Below are 14,994 nucleotides of genomic sequence, written 5' to 3' on the forward strand. Positions count from 1 at the left end.
CAACAAATTAACCTGGGATACCTCATGTTTGCAATATACAGGGGACAGACTGGGCATCATGGACACAGTGAAAAATCCTGGTGAGCCCCATCTCCTGACCACCTGTGCCCACCCAGCACAAGGGCGAGAGCCCAGCCAAGCAGAAGCAGCTGCTGACTGAAGGGAGGCTGCACTGTCTAGGCAAATTGTGCAGGGGCCACCACAAAGCTGAGCCTGGACATGCTGCACAGAGGCTATCACAGAGCAAGCTGTGCAGTGGCAGCCTTTGTTCTACCTCAGGCAAACCATGTGGCAGCTTCCACCAGGGCAAGTTGCTGATAATAGGGTTTCTAACTCTAGGTTGGGAAATATCTTTGGGAACAGGAAGGACCTCCGTGAGGTATAATGCCATGGGGTCCACCCTCCACAGCTGCCAATTCTCTCTGGGGAGACTGATTTCTGTCGTCCAGAGATCAATTGCAATTCCAGGAGCTTTCCAGGCCCTACCTAGAGGTTGGCAACACCACATGATGACCACAACTAGGCTCAGCCAGGATAAGCCGCATGGTAGCCACTGCTGGGTAAGTCGTATAGCAAGCAGCGGGTACTGAGCCTAGCTCCAGCAAGGGGGGGGGAGGTGACAGGCTCAGTTTGGGTAAACCACCGAGGGGCTACCATTTGGTCGGTCATGTGACGGCCACCGTCGTGACCGCAGAGAAGAGCGACTTCTCCCTCCTTTAAGAGGACATGGCCACGTCCAGGGGCCCTTTTGTCCTCTTAGTCCATGCCTGGAAATACATGTAACACTTGCTACACTTCCTTAGACCCGACTGAGCTTATTCTTATTAAAAAGCAGCAAAGCCCAGGGGCCTAAACCGAGGCGAAAGCAGCGCTCCCTACATCCCCCAAAGGTTAAACCCAGGTCAGGTACTCGACTGTAACGTTGCCCTTCCCCCTGTGCAACCAACCGCCGCGAAATTAGGCGCCTCTATGTACCTATGTGCCGGGAGGAGGAGCTATTTCCATGACTGATATCTCCTCTGGCCTATCATAGGAGCCCGCTTTTACAGTTTGAACCAATAAAAAAAGATAAGGCCAGCCGTGGGGGCGATGAAGCACTAGTGTAGATCAAAAGGTTCGGAAAGCGAAAGGCGGAGTTAAGAGCTTGACAGACTGGGAAACTCACCAATAACTGCCAAGAACTCCTGCCCGAAGAGACCAATCGGCTGTGAAGATAGAGGTGGGGAAGGAGGCGGGAGTTGTTGTCAGGGAACGGGAAGGAGGTGCCGAAGGGAGGAGGCTGCGGGTAGCAGGTGAGAGCGGGTGGCCGGGCCTGAGGAATTGGCCGGGGTGGGGCTGGGCCCGTTGAAGGGGTGGCGGGTGGGCGATTGAAGGCGTGAGGTTCGATCCGGCTTCCCCCTCCTGGCGGGAAGAGTCGAGTGACGTGTAGGGAAAGGCTCGAGCTGTGGTGTGTGTGTGTGGAGGAGGAGGGGGGGGCGGCGCTCCTCGTCTCTCGGAAGCTGTGCGGCGGGTGAGTCTCTGAGGGGAAGGAAGAAGGTGGGCGGCGGGGCTCAAGCGTGCGATGCAGGGAGGGAAACGGAGGGCCTTTCTTTTGAGGGGGCAAGGTAGGGGCAGCGCCCGTGTGTGGGACTGGTCTGAGGAGAAGGGGCAGCTGGGCGGGGTCTGAGTGCCAGGGACACCGGAGGGGAGCCTGAGGCGAGGGGGAAGTGCGGCGGCGGCTGAGGAGGAGGGGGTGGCTGGCGGTCGTGTGTGAGGCGCCGCTGCCCTTTCGGATGGGAGGAAGCGGCGCTGGCCCCTGAAAGTTAAGGAAGGCTCAGTCCGAGCCCCAGAATGAACCCGGGCGAGGAGCCAGCGGCAGAGGAATGCAGGAAGATCAGGAGTCCTCTGCGAAAGGAAAAGAGATGTGGAGGGAGGCTCCTGCAGGAAGTTGAGAAGAGGAGGAGGAGGAGGAGGAGGGAAGTGTCTCGCCGAAGGTACCGCTCAGTTTGAGAGAGGAGAATCCCGCTTGGAAGGCTTGCCGCTTCCTGAGTCTGGGCAACTCTAAACGAATGAAACGAAGTGGCTTGTTCTCCTTAGAGCTGCCCTATATTTTATGCTGTTTCAGCGCTACTGATTTGAATGAATCCTTTTGCGGATCGCTTACTTTAGGGCCTCAGAGGGGTTGTAGTGGAGGAATGGAGCGCTGATATGCGAATGGAGACGAGGAGTGCTGTACTTTATCTTTGTATTACCGTGTTTTATGGGAAGCAGGTTTGGTGTACGGTGGGGTTTAGTCAAATGTGGTTTAATTTCAACACATTTCCACGAGAAAGGTGGTGGTTTTGTCAACATGATGACTGTGTCATCTAAGGGAGAACTTGTCTTGTGGCTTTCTGCTGCAGAGAAGAGAAGCATAAAATAACTGAATGGGCTTTTCAGTGGGTGGCTTTGTTTTAATGTAAATTATAATTGCTGTTTAATTATATTACTTGATTTCGTGGGCTAGTGAATGTTACATATAGCCTGAAATCATTGAATATACTTATGACTCATCAGATGCTAAAAATGTTGACGGCTCAATGTGCTGTTTCAGAGAGGTTTAATGAATTTACATAGCACTTCTTTAACTACTGACTGGTGCCATGTTTTGCGACAGCTCTCATCTATAACAACTTAATCTGCAAGATTTATGTAACCTGTTCATTAATGTTTTATAAAGCTGGATAATATATTCTGGTTCAATTTATTCTGTTTAATATGTGGCTTGTCATGTCTTCCAAGTCTTCCTACTCCCCAAAAGTTGTTAATTCAGCCTGCCAGTGTGGTGCATTTTACAAAAAATTGTTGTTGGGATACAATAATTTATTTGTTTTGAGTTTTCTAAATTGTGTACTTGAGTTCACAGCTCCAAATGTTATTATGGAGTTGGAACTATAAGCTAAACCACAGTGGCATTTGTTTCTGGTTACTGTCTGCTGGAAAAGTATACATGTTAAGCACATTTTTGGCTATCCTAATCCTTGATAGTTATGTAGTTGAAATCAAGATCAGTCTTTTAAGGCCATCTGCTGTTTAATATGCTTGACATAGAAAAAATAGTGCTGATCAGTACCATGTTTTCCACTGGATTGTTAAAATTGTTTTTTTTCCTCATTTCTTCACTTCTTGGCTATTCTTCATGGAAACACTAAAATGATGACATCCCAGTCATGTGAGCAAAATACAAACAGAAACTGAATAGAAGAGGAATGTGTAATCATTACCCATTTCTCTTATTGAATGGTGAGACAAGCTTCCTTAATGTGAAATAGAATACAGAATGTGTGAGATAAAGAGGGTTAAATCCCAGCCGTGCCACACAAAGTTTTGTACAAACAATAATAAAGTTTCAACAGGCTGCATAGTGAGCACTTTTGTCAGTGAAGCAAGAGCTCATCGGCATGAATCATTTACACTGTTAGGAGGAAAGACATAGTGATGGGGAAATGTGTTCCTAGTGTGATGTATCTTTCATTGAAATAAGAATTCATCCAAAGAAATGTATTATATATACCACTTAAATAGCAATCCTAAGCGTGTCTGCTTAATGGGCCTTACCCCCAGGAAAGTCTTCTTAGGATTCCACTTAGTTTCATTGGAGTAGGTAGTGGTATAAATGGATTCCAATTATGTTATACAATAATGTATTATTCAAGTCTGAAATGTAGTTTGCTTTTAATAAGGATCACTTATACCATATATTAAGCACTAATTTAAGAAGGCTGCCTTATAGAACCATGCAGATGAGTCTACAGAAGTTACTAAACTGCATCCTGCAGCTATGTGTTAGTTAATGCTCAAAAGATTCCACTTCTAAACAAAATAACATATTTAATGTAAACTGTAATCAAGTTCTTTAGAGTACGTTTATGAAGCAGATGCTTTTGAAAGTGAGCAGAATAATGTGGAGGGCATTTCTCTTGCTTATTCCATGAACTAACAGTTGTATTGCTTGGAGCGCGTCTTTTTCAGTATATGTGTTTAAAAAAACTGACCTTTAAAATAAAAAGAAGGAACCATGAGTTAATTTATTCATGGACTGGAGGGTCTTGTATGATTAACATAGAGAAATACTAGGTTTTCAGTTCCTTGGACTATGTTCTGGCATTTAAAAGGTCATATTAAAGTCTTGATAACAGCAATCTGTTAAAGGTTATATCATTACAAAAATACTTAATGGTTTGAATCTCCTTCTAGGGCTTTCACATTAACAAAATTTGACAATCCCTTTTATGCTTTGGGATTAGGTAAAGGTAAAATGATTCGTACATCAAGAAAGTAAGGCCTTTAGTAAAGAATGCATGTAACCATTTGACAATTTACCTAAGCTGGAATCCATCCCTCAAGGATTCATAGCCTGGAAGAAGTATTTTACAGCCCAGAAGAAAGAATGAACTTCTTTTAAATTTTCATGTCAAGCTGACTGAAGGTAGTTCTTACTTGTGAAAGAGCAAGTGGCAGTTTATAGCTTAGTTTAACCCACTTCATGGTCACCAATGAATGACTGATTGGTAACCTCTTGAAAGTATGGAACAGTTTAGAGTTCCTGTGCCTTTTAGTTTATGGTGGCAGATGATGTGACATTTTGCATACATGCTCCAGAGTTTCATTGTTAAAGTAGCATAGTTAAAAAATTGGGTCCTATGATATTTTGCCAATGGACAAGTTGGAAGTTCTGTATCTAAAACCACTGTTAAGTTCAAAGTTAAACATATTCATACCACAACTATATGACCAGAAATCTTTTCAATTGTATCTTAAAATATTTTAATTGAATCCAGAATCTTGGCTGTAGATTAGTCCAAGATGTAGACCCATTATTTCCAAACCAGTAAAGTAGATGTCAGCAATCCAAATATTTATTAGCAGAAAAATGTTAAAACATGCATTAAAGGGTCACCTTATTTCTCAACAACAATGATTCTTGGAAGAACTATTTTATGACTTTTGGGTAAAAGATTACCTCAAAATTAGTTCTTTTGAGGATTTGATCTCTTGTTCGTATACTTGGGAGGGCCTCTCAGTAAGCTTTAACTGAATGTTCTGATGGAAGTGTCAGCACTCTAGTGTTGAAAGTGCATAATGCTAAACTGTGTGTTTTCTGTTACTCTGTTGGCACGTGTCTGTTCTATCCAGGGCATGGGTTAGATGGCTATAAAGGAATGATTATTTGTGCAGTCTCTTCCATATGTGAGATGATATTTGTTGGGGAGGTCTGATGGAGAACCTGCTATTGGGCTGTGGATCTAGTACTTATTTATTAGTGCAGCTTTTTGCTTGGAAAGCTGAGAGAGTTCTTCACCAATTTCCAGAGCATGTTGACTTAGGGCTGAGTTACACAATATACTTTTTGATGAGTCAGGTCCAGTTTCCCCAGACTCAGCTCACTTTCCCTGCAGCTACTCAGCAGCAGTGGGGCACACAATTTAAATTCTCTTGCCTCCCCCCACCCCATTTTCCTGAACCAGAATTGCTGGCGGTGGGGTTGGGGGAATAAGAGCTACACACTCCAAAATGTCTGGACACAAATCACCAAAAATATTGATTAGCTTGGCACTTGGCCAAGTGATGTGTTGGAGGCTTGCATGGGTCTAAGTTGTTCCCCTAGCATGGTGCTGACCACTTGCACACAATTTTTTCAGTCCTCCCCTTAAACTGAGAAGACAGGCCAGATGTCAGAAGAGTTGCCCAAACGCTTGCAAGATTGAGGTTGGTTGCCCTAAAGGGTCATTTGCCTGATTTCCACCCCTCAAGTTGTCTGAAATGACAGAATATCAGAGAATATAAGGGTCTTCCAACCAGAGTTCAGAGAAGAGAGTTCCTGTCTTTTCAAAGACCTAGAAATACAAGCAACCTAATTTTTTTTATTGAATTTGAGTAAGGATGCTTGTTTGTAGTCAGAGGGGTTAACTGTGCCAAGTGTTACATCAAATGCCCTCTGCTTAACTGTAGTTAGTTGATTTTGTTATCAGTAATTTCTATACCATCGAATTATAGCATCAAAGCAGGTAGAATTTTAACATGTGTATTTTATACAGTCGGAGTTAAGTCTTTCAATGTGATCACTTAGCTGCCATCCATGGTTTTATTTTTACATTTTAAAAAATAGTTTAGTAATTGAGAAAGTTGTAGATATTGGTTGCATTAAAATGTCATGACAGATAGAGGTTTGTTCATTGTAGGCATGAATGCAGCTTGTTCTCATGCTTACATGGACAAATGGAGTGGAGAGGGATGAGGAGAACATGCAAGCAAGGCAACAAGCTGTGTTCATGTCTCTCATGGACAAACCTTGGGACTTGACTTCTGAATGCAGCTGTAAATGGAGATGAGTTAGAAAGCAGCACCTAAATTTAAATGGAGCTTGAATACATGACCAGTAACTTACAGACAGATGTTATGGGCAGGGCTGTTTGACAAAAATGGGTTACAAACTGACTTGAACCTTCTACTAGTCTGGTAGAAAGTAGAAATAAATTTATTGGTAATTATGATCTGTTCTCAGTCCTCTTGATCCCCTTGTGGGGTATCTGCCAACTGGTTAAAATTGCTCTTTCCTATATACATAGCAAATGAGGCCTTGAAATAAACATACATTGAATGATGGATTTAGAAACTCTCTAAGCTATGAAAACTTTCTCTGTAGTGATAGCAGTTAAGATTGATCAGTTAAGGGAATAGCAAAGGTGTGTGTTTGTGTGTGTTCTACTGAAAAATAGTCTCGTGCTACAGTTTGGGTGTGCGTGCTGCTTAATGTTTACCTCCTGTTCTTTGACTGCTCAAAATTTGCCCCCCCCCCCTCCAAAGCTGCTTTTCTCCTGGGATAGTCAGTCTGGATGACAATTTTGTTGCAAATTATGGACAGCCCTTCAAAACAATAATTTGTTTCTTAAATGCTTGGAATTGAATCAGAAATGCTCAGTGCATGTTTCCTATGCCTCTTCCATTATTTTTGTTAAATTATTTAAAAAGATGTCATGAGCATGTTGAGGGGCAGGCTGGCTGTGTGACTTATCTGTCTATTCTAGCCATACCCCATTATCCTTCCTGAGTCTATTTTGTTCATGGGAGTGTTTGAGTTTGGATAACAAATACTCTGCACTCACTTGTTCTCAATATGTTTGCCTCTGGTATCCCTTTCCTCACCCATTCCCAAAGCACAAATATTAATTTGAAAAAAATATGTTTTCGTTTTTGTCTTGGTCTTGCTGGGCAAGGGAGAGGACATGCCACATTATTTGCCTGTGTAACATTGTGGCCTTGACTGTTTTGCAAAATATTGATGTTCTTGCCTTGCCAGCTGGGAGTTGTAGTTTGATCCTGTAACTTTTAAGCATGTATTAAGAATAAATGTCATCAACTAAGGAATACCGCCAACTGTGCAGCTGCAAAAGCAGTACATATGCTCTAATATAGCTAATTTTTAACGATACATGACCTGTCTACAGTGCCCCATGATGAGTTCCCAAGTAATCTAAGCAAATTGTGAACATACATCACCTCTGATGCTGAATACAACTACTTCACAGATTTGAGCTATTTGAACTGCTGTTTGGAATTTCAAACAAATCATTGAGGCAGGAACAGAATGGCCGCAAATGGGCATTGCAAACAAACAAGGTTTTCAGTTTTCCCCTATGACATAAAAATAGAGCACATACCTCTGCTTTGTAGCTTGGAGGCAGTTTAAGTAGACAGGAGGCAGGAAGGAAACGCAAACTGCCTCCTCCCTTGCCACTCTTCTGCTCTCAGTCACTAAGGCTGCTTTTCAGTTAAACAAAACCAGTTTTCAGGGGGAAAAAACCCATGCTTATGTCTGTAAGGTGTAATTTGATTGTCATTTATACTTTACACTTACTGACTTAAATCTTTGGATTCATGAAGTTGTGATGGTACCGAGTGTTACCTTTTCACCTAGTTAAATTTATCAAAGTGAATACAAAACATCTTCCTAACTGTTGATAGGCCCAAAGGGCTGGCAGTGGTTCCATAGTAAGTCATTGCTGAAAGGTATAAATCTGTCTCTGTGCCTAGTAATGCTTCTAAATGCCTTTTAAGATCATCAGTGTTTCAACCAAAAAGTTAAAGTTTTGAATAGTCATCTGAAATTGCTGTTGTATTGCTGTTTAGTGAGAGATCTGTCTTATGCTTTGTGTTAGATGTTTGAAATTGGGACTATTGTAGCTGCCGTTTTATGGTAAATTTAAAAAATGAACAATAAGAAAAACATCATTCTGTGTGGTTAATTTTTTATAACTTGAAAGTCCCTAGATTTTCCCCAAACCAAATAGCATGCCAACTAAAACCTTTACTGAGAGATCCTTGTTGGCTTAGCTTCTTGTTGTTTCTCATTTTGTTATTTAGAAATAGCTGGGCTAAGTTGTCTGGAAAATCACTAAATCAACGAATTCTTTTTTCTCATGAAAACATGGCTGGTATGCTTTTGGCTTCATTTTCTGTAATTCTTTGTCTGAAGAAGGTAAGCTTCTTGATAGGAATGATTTGGTTGCTGTGCATTGCTAGTTTGTAGTTTAATCAGCTATCATCCTCACACTTTTCTGTGATGAGGAGCTATATTGATTTGACAGTTGATATTGAATGTCTTGCACTTTAGATGGCTTCACTAACTTCAGTGGCAGTTTTTCTAGTAGATAATGTTAAATTGATACCAGATGCAGTCTTTTTGAAGAGGTAAAGACTTAGTCTGAAATCCTGTTTGCTCATAAATCTCACTGAGTTCCTTGGAAACTACTACCATGTTAGCATGCACAGAAGAATGCAATCTTAATTTGTGTACTGTTGAAGGGGACCTTAACTGAGAAGTCAGTGAACTTCTATAGTATGTTAGATTTTTAGAAACTGTTTACTGTTTTTATAACAGGTTTTATAATAGCAATAGTTCCCAAGGAAACAAAACAGGACTTGAATTTCATATATATGGATCCCTTGATGACAATAGAGAGAAACATACCAGTATGACAATAGAGGGAGAAAAACATACCAGTTACAGTACTTTTTAATGCAGAAGAGTAGTATAAATGTTACACACCACAGAATTATATCTAATCAAAACATATACAAGGCCATGCTCCATCTTGAGATTTACTGTTCCAAACCATGATGGACTTAGACCATTTATCAATAGCCCTATTCACTAAATTATCAAACATGTTCTTAAGTCTCATCATTAACACAATTTGCCAAACTTTCTGACACCAATCCAGTTTAGATACAAAATCATGAGAAGAGTAATCCTGGCCAACACAATTCATTTTATCACATTCTTTCTAGCTAGAGAATAGATAAAATGTCCTATCTGTTGATCTTATTATATTTCACTTGCAATCCACCTTGAATCTCAGTGAGAAAGGCAGACTATAAATAAATGTGTGTGTTATGTGCCATCAAGTCGTCTCTGACTTAGGACGACCCTATGCATGAAAGACCTCCAAAGCATCCTGCTGTTAACAGTATTATTCGGATCTTGCAAACTGGAGAGCATGGCTTCTTTTATTGAATAAAGCTGTCTCATTTTGGGTCTTCTTCTTTTCCTACTACCTTCTACTTTTCCTAGCATTATTGACTTTTCCAGAGAGTCTTGTTTTCTCATGATGTGACAAGAGTTTTGTCATTTTAGCTTCTAGAGAGAATTCAGGCTTGATGTGATTTAGAACTTATTTGTCTTTTTGGCTGTCCATTGTAACCACAAAACTCTCCTTGAGCACCACATTTCAAATGAATCAATTTTCTTCCTGTCAGCTTTATTCATTAACCTCAAATCCTAAATCTCTGTGTACTTCTTCCATTGATCTTTGATTTATGCCAAATAATTGCATTAAGTCCTTGAAATTCAAATGTCTAAATACAAAATTGGTTCTCTATTCCATGGAATAGGTTAAGCTTTAACACTATAATTTCTACAGAATTGGTGCAAATTTTACACAATTCTGGCTTGATTTTTACAACCAGAAATTTCACTATATTTTTACAACCAGAAATTTCAGCCAGTACAATAAAACTTGAATAGACTATTTATGATGTAATGGAGTTAGAAGAACATTATTGGCATATAAAGAAACTTTAACATTCACTGAATCAAATCAACCAATATCTTGTTGGTTACTATGACCAGTGGTTCAATGGAAAGTGTAAAAATGAAAAGTGTGGACAGCCTTGTCTCATACCAAGAGAGGAGAAAAAGCTGACAGACATTTCCATTAATGGACCTTCTAAACCAGATTAATAAACATTAATGAAATCAAATCAGTAATTTTCCACTGAGACCAAAACACTTTAACAGCAGAATTAATTGCTTTTTCGTTGTTTTAATAAAATTAAAGCAGATTCTAAATTAGCTTTTTGTGATATGAATGGTATGCCTCTGAAGTTTGGCAATTCCTTTCTGTTTTTAAGAGAACCTATTTGATACTAATTAGACATGGCCACAAATAGGAATATGAATCAAATTTCATGACAAATAGGGTCAATTTGTGTATTGCGAAAACACATTTTGTGGGGCTGCGTTTTTCATGAAATCCACAACTTTTGGGCTGATTTGTTTGATTTGTGAATGCTTTGTGATGCCAGACAAGCTGGCGCTGATCCATTGATTCCCTAGGCAACATAGGCCTGGAATGTCTGCAGACCTTTTGTTGCTGTAGAAACCACAGTCTTAGCTCACATAACCTTGATAGGCAGCTCTCCCTGCCAACCTGAGAACTGAGCAAAGCTACAAATGACGAATTACACGTGGCAGGTCTGTGCAAGCTTACCTGGGAACTGTAGTCGGAGACTCCTTCCCCACTCTGTTTCCCTTTTCCGTTTTTAAGAACAGGATGGTGGAGTAGCAGCGGTGGTGACAGCCTCAGCAGCTTCTTCTGCCGCTGTTCACTGCTTGCCAGCTTCAGGATCCCTTCCCTGACTCTCTGCCTCTAGTCCTCCTGCTGCTCTGGCATATCTTCCCACCCCCGCCCTAAGCTTTCCGGAGCAGATCCTGAGCAGATCCACTCTGCTTGGCTTTTCCTTCAAGAACTTGGAGGCGAGGGGAGGGCATGTCAGAGCAGCATGAAGATGAGAGGATGGGAAGGAAAAATCAGCAAAGAGAACCTGAAGAGAGGAAAACCCAAGCAGATCCGCTCCGCTTGACTTTTCTTCCAACAGTGGCAGAAAGCAGGAGGCCAGGAGAATGGGAGGGAAAAGTCAGCAAAGAGAGCCTGAAGAGAGCTACTTGAAGGGTGGCTGGAGGAGAGCCTGGTGAAGTCTCCCTGAGAGTTTGGCATCTTTGGGTATGAAGGAGGCTGTTGTAGGGCCCCGGGAGCTGACGAATCACGAACTTAACAAATTGTTTCACGAAACGGGGCCATTTTGTGAAGGTTCATGGTTCATGGAACGCAACGAACCACGAAACTCATGGTGCGTTTCTCCCCCCCCCCCCCCCGTTTCGTGCCCATCTCTAATACTGATTGGGTGGTATAGGGTGTGTTCCTGGTTTCGTATGATCTTTACCTTTCCTCAATGTATAGGTAATCATTTGAGGCAGTACCTGCATTCATAACTGTAGTCGGGGGGGGGGGTCCTTATTTTGTCAAAAAAAGGTGAAAAATGTAGGTATTAATCCATTTGGAGTGGAAGCTTTTCCCCAAAGGAACAGGATTGGGGGGGCATTTGGGGCTGCCACGAGCAGGAGGAGGTGGGGAAATTGTCCTCTGTAGATGGAAGTCCTTGTGCCCATGAAAATGCTAGTTGTATCTACCCCAGATATTCTCAGTATACCAGTACTGGGCAAGAGTCTTTTAATAAGTTGATTTAACGTATATTACTTATGCTAGAGCAATTTTAATTGAGCTGCTATATCCTCAGCTCTATTAAATTTCTTTTTTTTTTTTTTTTTTTTTTTTTAGAATTGTTTAATTTTAATTTAATTTAATTTATTACATTTATATTCCACTCTCCCCGCATCAGCGGGCTCAGGGCGGATGACAACAATTCAACATATTAAATATCACTAAAAACTTAAAAATTCTACATCTAATGATTAAAATTACAACTATGCAAATATACAAATTTCATATATATACATATAAATAAGTAAAGAGGCAGCACATAGTTTGAATTCGACGTTCCGTACAGCGGTTCTTCCCAGAGCAAATATATGAGGTTTAAAGTATTTAAGGGTATTCACCTTGATGATGTTTTGCATACTTAATCACCTTCACTTTGTCTAATGCTTATGTCAATTTTGCGTGTAGTGCAAGCATGTGGGTTTCAGTTAGATTCTACTTGCTCGCTCCAGTTGTTACATTGTCTGACTCAACAGCCTTAATGAATGTTTCAACTATGTTGCTTGTGCATCTCGGAGTTGATGTGTTCATAGTGCTACCAAGCTAGAAAGGTAGCCTAGAAGAATGGCATGATTTTTCCTTGATACAGCCTTCTCAACAATAGCCAGCAGTTTCCTTTAGAATCTCATCTTGCATATTCTTTTTTTTTTTTTTTTATTAAATTTTTATTGTAACATCAGATGTAACTAATAACCTTCAAGTAACAAACAACATTTCAAATTTGAATGAAACAAAAACCAATATACAATACGCAGTTAGACTTACATCCTTAATAATTAACGTAAAGAAAAAGTAATTCCATGTAATTACACAGTTATACTATCAGCTTAATAGAAGGAGAGGTATCCATTGTTTGTTACAACTTGTAGTATTTTCGAGTTGGGCTGCATATTATTCTTTTCTATGTATTCCAGAAATGGGAGCCACTTCTCAATAAAATTAGTATTTTCTGTGAGTTGTACTGCATTTTGCATATCATTGCTTACTTTTTCTAAAATAAAATGATTCCAAACTTTAGAGAACCAGTTTTCGATTGTTGGTAGTCTTTTTGATTTCCATACTGTCGCTATGGCACTCTTAGCTGCTACAAAAAAAGAGGCAATGAGCTCCTTTCTGATTTTGGGGACGTGTGAGTTTTCCCACAAGTCTAAAAAAATCATTTTTGGGTCAAAGGGGAGGTCGTGGTTTGTGATATCTTTAATTTTCATTAATATCTCTTCCCAAAATTGTCTAATTCCTTTACATTCCCACCAACAGTGGGCGAAGGTTCCCTCCCCGCCACAATTTTTCCAACATTTTGGGGATGATCTAGCTGATATGTGTGCTAATTTTTTGGGTGTTAGGTACCATCTGTGAATCACTTTAAACGTTTGTAATTTAGTTATGTTGACTTTCGAGGTGAATATTCCAGATGTCCATATTTTTTTCCAAATCTCTGGGGACTGTTCAATTGCACAGTCCTTACCCCAACTAGATTGACAACTTAGCTGCTTGTTCTCAGTGATGTTTAGCAGAAGGTTATATAGTTTAGCTATCATGCCTTTTTTTTGTTGTACTGGTGAGTCTAGAAATTGTTCGAATTCTGTCAGAGGTTCTTTCATGATGTTCCTTAGCCTTATTTTTTCTGCCATGTGTGAGAGTTGTAAGTAATTAAACCAATGTAGTTTTTGTTCTAATTTATTCTCTATATCTACTTTCTCTAGGAGACCTGATTTTGTGGATATGTCAACTAGTCTAGTTATTTTTGCTTGATGTAATGATAGGATAAGTGATCGATCCCACTCTGGTAAAAACCATTCTTGATTTAGAAAGGTAGAGAATCTAGATATTTTGGGAACAATTTTGATCCTGATTTGGTCCCATGTCTTTAAGATAGATGGTATCAGGAAGCTTTTTTTGATGCTTTGTGGCCTATTACTTGGTTTGTTCCAAATTGTGTCTGTTATGTCACTGAATTTTGAAGATGGTTGTATGATCGTAACCCAATCTGGCTGAGGGGAATTTGAAGTCATTTGCAAGAGGTTAGCCAGTCGTGTCGCTGATTGATATAGGTATAAATCTGGATAATTAAAACCACCGTTTGCTGATTTCCTCCTCATAGTAGTGAATGCAATTCTCGGGTGCTTGTTTTGCCATAGAAATTTATTAATTAATATTTGCCATTGAGCTATTTGTGATCTATTTATAGTAAGAGGGATCGCTCTAAACATAAAAATAAATTTTGGTAATATAAAAGCTTTTATTAAATGAAATCTATCATACCACGTGAGCTTTAATTTATTCCATTTGATAATATCTAATTTAATTTGATTTATCAATTTGAGGTGATTCAATTTTATAAGGTCTTTCAGGTTGGGGGTGATTTCAACTCCTAGGTATGTAAGATTTGATGGGGACCATTGAAAGCTATATATTGTACTAATTTGTTGGACCGTTTTGTTATGGGTGTTGATGGCAAGATAGTAAGATTTTGTTTGGTTACTCTATTAAATTTCTGATTATTAATCACTAAAAATGAAACTGCTGTATTTTTCTGTTCCTTAGAATTCTTCCCAATGTTTTTCAAGGGTTTATTACAAAACTTGAAATATCTTTGTTTGGTATAATTTAACATTCACTCTATTTTGTATGCTCTTTTCAACTTTAGTAAAGATGTTAGAAACCCTCATCTCCTGTTTTTGAACAAGCAAACCTTCAAGTTTCCCTTGCTTAGGGAACATTGTTCTTGATAGAGTCCAAGACATCATAATAGTTGCATGATCTGTGAACCACATGGATTTAATCATAGTTTTATATGTCTTGGTCATTATATTATTTATCATCCACCTTCCTCACTTAGACTAAAGGTGGATTATTACATAATATAAAAACAATTCAATCAAATAGCCAAGATATCTAATGAACAAAAATGTGGTAGGGCTAAGATCGAAGAGTTGGCATATAGTGCAAGCAGAAAAAGAGGAAACTCAAAGGCAACAAAATGGTCTAAATACACACCGTATTGAAGAGATGGTTAAGGCAGAAGATAGAAAAATACCAAGTCTTGAATAAGAATTATTTGGGAAAGAGTAATCCAGTTCATTTGGATTAATTAAAAAAAAAAACAGGTTTAGTATCATCTAGTAACTTAACTAGA

The 14,994-nt window shown here is 39.7% G+C and overlaps 1 protein-coding gene across 7 annotated transcripts in view; it reads left to right on the plus strand.

Moving 5' to 3' along the window:
- Window positions 1-1,234: 1,234 nt before the first annotated feature.
- NUMB (NUMB endocytic adaptor protein) overlaps window positions 1,235-14,994 on the plus strand; it is a 110,670-nt gene continuing 96,910 nt past the window's right edge. For 4 of the 7 annotated variants that reach the window (XM_054971033.1, XM_054971039.1, XM_054971038.1 and 1 more), the window contains exon 1: window positions 1,235-1,292. The gene's annotated coding sequence lies outside the window, so the exon portion shown is untranslated. Of the gene's footprint in view, window positions 1,293-1,319; window positions 1,511-1,790; window positions 1,974-3,149; window positions 3,262-14,994 lie in introns of those variants that run through there. The other 3 variants (XM_054971034.1, XM_054971037.1, XM_054971036.1) reach the window with 3 other exon arrangements.

Source organism: Eublepharis macularius, chromosome 2 (assembly GCF_028583425.1).
Source record: "Eublepharis macularius isolate TG4126 chromosome 2, MPM_Emac_v1.0, whole genome shotgun sequence".
Classification (NCBI taxonomy): domain Eukaryota; kingdom Metazoa; phylum Chordata; class Lepidosauria; order Squamata; family Eublepharidae; genus Eublepharis; species Eublepharis macularius.